The sequence below is a fragment of the Rattus norvegicus genome, chromosome 15, assembly GCF_021556685.1.
Source record: "Rattus norvegicus strain SHRSP/BbbUtx chromosome 15, alternate assembly SHRSP_T2T, whole genome shotgun sequence".
In the NCBI taxonomy this organism is placed as follows: domain Eukaryota; kingdom Metazoa; phylum Chordata; class Mammalia; order Rodentia; family Muridae; genus Rattus; species Rattus norvegicus.
Window position 1 is genome coordinate 62,962,682 of NC_141548.1, and position 6,506 is coordinate 62,969,187.

The following is a 6,506-nucleotide window of genomic DNA, read 5'->3' on the forward strand; positions in this document are numbered from 1 at the left end:
ATGGCCTGGATATTTTATTCTACCTGTTGCTTTATATATCAATGTCTGCCTTAATATGGAGTAAATATTGCTGATCTCTGTGACAAATCTATTTATATGTATGGCATGCAGTTGTAATAAATAATGTACGAGAGATGTGCGTATTGGCCAAATGGTGAATCCCAAATGAAGTAAAAGATTGAAATTAAGGTTCCTAGTGTTGAACAAGAGAATATAGATTTGAAGATTATTAGTTTGTTCAGCAATAGAAAGTATCTTCACACACACACACACACACACACACACACACACACACACACGCACGCACACACACAAACCTTATAGTATGAACATTGTTTAATCAACGGAGCAAGAGTTTCTGAGTGAGTTGAGAATTTTTGAGACCCCTTTCTATCTTGCCACAACAGTTTGAACTTTGCAGCTTTGGAAATTGTCCATCAATGTTACATGGATACTATTCTGGTTAGAGCAGTGCAGGTATAGTAGAAGTGAGAGGCCTGACCATGTAGTTCTGAGATAGAGGTGGATATTATTGAAATCACAATGTCTCTGCTGGAGCTCAGCCAGTAAAAAAAACCACAAAGGCAGTAGAGCAGGGGTAATGCCACTTCTCTATCCTTCTCATAAACTAGAACCCTCAGAGCTCCTGGGGACTAAATCACCAACCAAAGAGTACACATGGAGGGACCCACACCTCCAGGTACATATGTAGCAGAGGATGACATTGTATGGCATCAATAAGAGGAGAAGTCCTTGGTCCTGTGAAGGCTTGTTTCTCAGTGTAGACGAATGTCAGGGCATGGAGGTGGAAGTAGGTGGATGGGAGTGTGAGCGTCTTCACGGAAGCAGGGGGGCAGGAGAACAGAATGGGAGGGGGAAAGGGGTAACATTTGAAATGTAATTACATTAAATATCCAGTAAAAAAAATGTGCGAATCACCAAATCCCTGCTGGGTCCAGCTGACACCTCGAAGCAAGAGAGCAATATGGCAGCTTTAGCTAAGGGCCAGAACTGTCCCTGGTGGTGCATGGACCTGGAGACATTTGCCAGGAGACCTACCCAATCCCTGAGCCCAGCCCAAATGAGGTATTACTAAAGATGCATTTGGTGGAGGTCTGCAGCTTGGGTGTTTACTACTGGGAGCATTGCCGAGTTGGGGATTTTGATGTGAAAAATCCAGTGGTGCTTGGACAGGAAGCTGCTGGAACAGTCACAAAAGTGAGACATATAAATCCAGGAGATGGGGTTGCCATCTAGCCTGGCATTCCCTGAGAAATAGATGAATACTGCAAAATTGGCTGATACAAGCTGACACCATCCATCTTCTGTGCCACACCCCCAGATGATGGGATCCTCTGCCTCTTCTACAAGCGCAGTGCTGACTTCTGCCACAAGTTTCCTGATGGTGTCACCTTTGAAGAAGGGACCCTGATTGAGCCTCTCTTTGTGGGGATCTGTGCCTGCCATCGACTTTCAGTTTCCCTGGGGAACAAAGTTCTTCTGTGTGGAGCTGGGCCAGTGTGGATAGTCACTTTGTTTGTGGCCAAAGCAATAGTATAGTTGCTCAAGTAGTGGTGACTGGTTTATCTGCTTCTCAGTAGTTCAAAGCCAAGGAATTTAGAGTAGCTTTTACCATGAACGTTGCCAAAGAGATCCCTCAGGAAATTATCAGTGAGGTGGAAATTCTTCTGGGGAGGAAGCCAGAGGTCACCACTGAATGCACAGGATCGGAGTCCTCAATCTAAATGGGCATCTATGCCACTCACTCTGATGGGACCTTGGTAATCATGGGAATGGGCTCCGAGATGATCAATTTACCCCGAGTGCAAGGGCTGGAGGTAGATAACAGAGACATGTTTTGATACTGCAACACATGACCGATAGTCATTTCCATGCTTGTATCAAAGACTTTGAATGTAAAGCCCTTAGTTACTCTTAGGTTCCCTCTGGAGAAGGCTGGAGAAGTCTTTGAAACAACCAAAAAGGGAGTGGAGCTGAAAGTTATGATCAAGTGTGACCCCAGTGACCTGAACCTTTAAACCTGAGTTGATCCATACCTTGGCCCACTCTCTCAGCATCTAAGGGCTAAATGGCTAGAAGGGAGGTCATTAATGCAGAACTTTCATTTTGAAAGATAAAAACAAAACAAACAAAAAACTCATAAGCAGAGAGCCTGAAAAAAATGTGCTATAAAGCCTGTTGTAATGTATAGCAGGAAGTCAAATGAAAAGTTATTAATTATTTCAGATAGAAGAAACAATATATGAAGCAGGTAACTACTAAAATATTAACTATAGCAAAATAAAGGAGATCCCAAGATATTAGAATAATGCCTCAGGACAATTTTGGAAAACAGTAATAAGATTGTACACTGAAATAGTACACCATAAAATCATGTCCTTAAATATACTTGGCTAATGTTTCAACTTTATCATTATTGTTAGTAAAATGCATTATAAATTAAGTCACCAAATATATGTATAATTAGCACTTTTTGGGGAATAATTGCCTTTAAAGCTTTAGCTGAGAACAGAATTGAAAGAACTCATTTTGAGAAATTATTTCAGTGATGTGTGGAATTACATTAGCATTTGTTCACATGTGTTTGTGTGTGTGTGTGTGTGTGTGTGTGTGTGTGTATGCAGGTTGTGTAAATGTCTGTGTTTATATGCATGTATCCATATGTATTTTACACAATTGTAAGGTCAAAGAAGATTAATATTAATGTTGTAACTAATTTTTCACTTAGTATTTACCCACGGAGAGCATTTTTCATTGAAGTTGTAGGTCACTGTGCTATGATTTTTATGACATTTCCAAATGCTGGCTCAATGAGCCCCATTTCACTGCTGGTACTGTATTCCATGAGTTTAATGCTTCTAGTTATTGACATGGAGAAATTTATATAATTTATTATTGAAATAATTGAACATAGATTAACATATATAAAAAATAACAAATATACATCATATATATTCATTTTGTTTAGTTATATATTCATTTTATTTAATTTTTCTATATTTCTATTTACCTGGACCTGTCTCAATTATAATGTAACATATAAATAGTAAAAATTCTTTTGTTTCATGAAATTCTTAGCTTTTTTGTTTCTACAAATGTGATATTTGTATAAAAATAGGTGGGATTTAGGATCATTATCATAATTTTATTTTCTGAAGACAAAAGTGTTATATCTTTGACTGGTACACAAGGTAACCAGTAAGACATCAAATACTCTATGTTAGTCAAATCTTCTAACTTTCAAAAGGAAATAATAAAAGCAATGTAATAATGCTGAACACAGTAAATGTTTTTATAAAAGGCAGATGAGACAGAAACATGAACATAAACCTACTTGACATCAAGTTTCTACTGATGTCTAGTTGAAAAGAAGATCGTTGTGAAACAAGCTTGTCACTCTCCACAGACTGCAAGCTCTCCCCAAGTTTTCTGTGGACATAGGTCTGTTAAGTTGTGAAAAAATCGAACTGGGTTCTTGTTTTTCTTGATCTTTCTCTGCTTTCTTGCTTTTTCTTTTTTTCTTTTCTTTTTTTTTTGTTGTTGTTGTTTTGTATGCTAAGTGTCAAACATAAGGCATTATAAATGTTAACAAATGCTTTACTTTTCTATAAGATATATCCTGGACCAAACAAACCGAAACTGTTTTAAAATGCTCTACTGTATTGGTTGGTTTTGTGTGTCAACTTGATACAAGCTGGAATTATCACAGAGAAAGGAGCCTTAATTGAAGATATGCCTCCATGAGATTCAGCTGTAAGGCATTTTCTCAACTAGTGATCAAGTGGGAGGGCTCAGACCATTGTGGGTGATGCCTTCACTGGGCTGGTAGTCTTGGGTTCTATAAGAAAGCAAGTTGAGCAAGCCAGTAAGAAACATCCCTCCATGGCCTCTGCATCAACTCCTGCTTCCTGACCTGCTTGAGTTCCAGTACTGACTTCCTTTGGTGATGATGTGGAAGTTTAAACTGAATAAACCCTTTCCTCCCCAACTTGCTTCTTAGTCATGATGTTTGTGCAGGAATAAAAACCCTAAAACATCCACTATTTTTTTTCCTTTTTGAAATTAATTTTTATGAGCACCTTCCTCCTGTAGAAGCCTGACCCAAGTGTTAAGGCATTTGTGAACACTCATATTGTCCAGGGAGTGCCTAGTTGGTAAATAATGACATTGACTGTATACGGTTAAGTCCAGGAAAGAATTATATAACTCCAAACCAAAAGGCAAACATAAAAAATAAGGATAAAATATCTCAAAACATTATTTCTCAGATAGTTTTAAAAATATACTACTAATATTCAAATGAAATGAATATTATAAAGTAACCAAAGAGCATTAATTTAAAATTTACTTTATTAAAATGTGCTGATGAAAGCATCTAAAACACTTAATATATTCAAGGATGCAATGACATTAATCAGGAATTTGGAATTCATTAATAAAAGGAATTATTGAAAATGAATTAGCAAATATCAAAAAACATAAGTAGAAAACAACTGAATAAAACATTTTAATTGAAAATACGTTATTTTTCATGTAATATATTTTTTTAAAGATAAGAGGTGATAATAATTTATTAGTACAATAGTAATAAAATTATCAGGTATCTCAAAATTATCATATATCTCAAAAATAGTACAGCTCAAGAATCACAAGAAAAACAATGAATATATTTAAGTTAGGTCCAATTTAGAGTCACAGAAAACAAATATTTTGTAATTTGAATGTATTTTAGTATCTTCAATAATCTGCAAAATACTTCAATTGAGGGTACTAAAAAAAACAGAAAATTTAAAAAGAAGGCTGCTGACTAAGACTTTTCTTTTTTTTTAAATTTAGAGAATACTTTATTAGTTTTTGTAATCAAACCCACGTAGATAAGACCTTACATATTTAATACAGTGTGTTACCCCTGTACAAATGGAAAAAACTTAAGTTCAACATTTCTAGACCATTATGGCTGTTAATTTCTGTACAGTCCAACTCAACACAGTAAACGGGGATACTTTTTTTCCAAAGTTAACAGCACAGCTAAAGTTTCAAAAAATTCAAATTATATATCTGTATATATATATTTATATTTATATAAAAAGACCAATAATAGCAGTGTGTTATGCATCAACAGCAGCAACAGCTTTTCCAGGTTCTGCAGTCATCTGAACAAAACTGTAGAGACATCCAGCACACTCCATTAAAAAAAAAAAAGTAAAAAAACAAAACCCGAGAAAACAGCACAGTTCTGTTACTCTTGTGGTACCTGGCACCATTTTTTTTTAAATTAGCTTCTCAATCATCATCTGGAAAGAAAACATTCTGAGCAACATCATTAAAAACAGCTCTGATAAAGCACGGTCACTACTACGTATCATAAAGCAGGTACAAGCTATTTTACATCCACAGAGGTATGATACAGTACTGTCCTACATCTATAATACTAGAGGATACAATTTAAAAGGCATTATTTGAGACTTGATTCTCCTTTTCCAGCAGAGGGCCCAAAGGATGGTGTGACACAGCTTTGTAAAGAAACATACTCTAGACAGGATTTCCTTTCACTAGTGGCACAGTTCTAAGGATTCATTCTCTCCATGAATGTCAGCTAAAACCGTTATTAAAAAAATGAAATATCCCTAGAACAAAACCGTATAACCACCGGATTCACATGAAGATGACCTAGTGGAGACAAGCTGGACCTCACCTTACCAACAAGCTATCAAATCTGTTATGTTTAAACAGTGAGACCTCCAAGGAAGGAGATGCCAAGTAGTGCTTCAAAGCTTCGGGCCACAATCAAGCACAGCATCCTTTTCAACAGAAGCAGAAGCTCATCTGAATATGCTCAAGAATGCTGACATCAACATTTAATCATCTCCTCACTCATCCAGGAAGAAGGGGAGATCAGTTACTACTGTACTTTATTGTGTTCAACCAAATCACCATGTTACAAAAATAGCAAGATGCCATAATAAAAAATAAGGCTCCTCTATCCAGCACCAGATAGCATCATTTTACTTTCAAGCCTAGAAATTGCACACTTGTATATAAACCAACCGAAGATGAGGATTGAGAGTTCATCTTGGTGGATTTTTCCTTTGATGAATATGAAGTGTCCTTCCTTATCTTTTTTGATGACTTTTAATTGAAAATTGATTTTATTTGATATTAGAATGGCTACTCCAGCTTGCTTCTTCTGACCATTTGCTTGGAAAGTTGTTTTCCAGCCTTTCACTCTGAGGTAGTGTCTGTCTTTGTCTCTGAGGTGTGTTTCCTGTAGGCAGCAGAATGCAGGGTCCTCATTGCGTATCCAGTTTGTTAATCTATGTCTTTTTATTGGGGAGTTGAGGCCATTGATGTTGAGAGATATTAAGGAATAGTGATTATTGCTTCCTGTTATATTCATATTTGGATGTGAGGTTATGTTTGTGTGCTTTTCTTCTCTTTGTTTTGTTGCCAAGATGATTAGTTTCTTGCTTCTTCTAGGATATAGC

General features: G+C 36.5%; 1 pseudogene; it reads left to right on the forward strand.

Moving 5' to 3' along the window:
- Positions 1-961: 961 nt before the first annotated feature.
- Sord-ps6 (sorbitol dehydrogenase, pseudogene 6) lies at positions 962-2,039 on the forward strand (annotated as a pseudogene).
- The last annotated feature ends 4,467 nt before the right edge of the window (positions 2,040-6,506 follow it).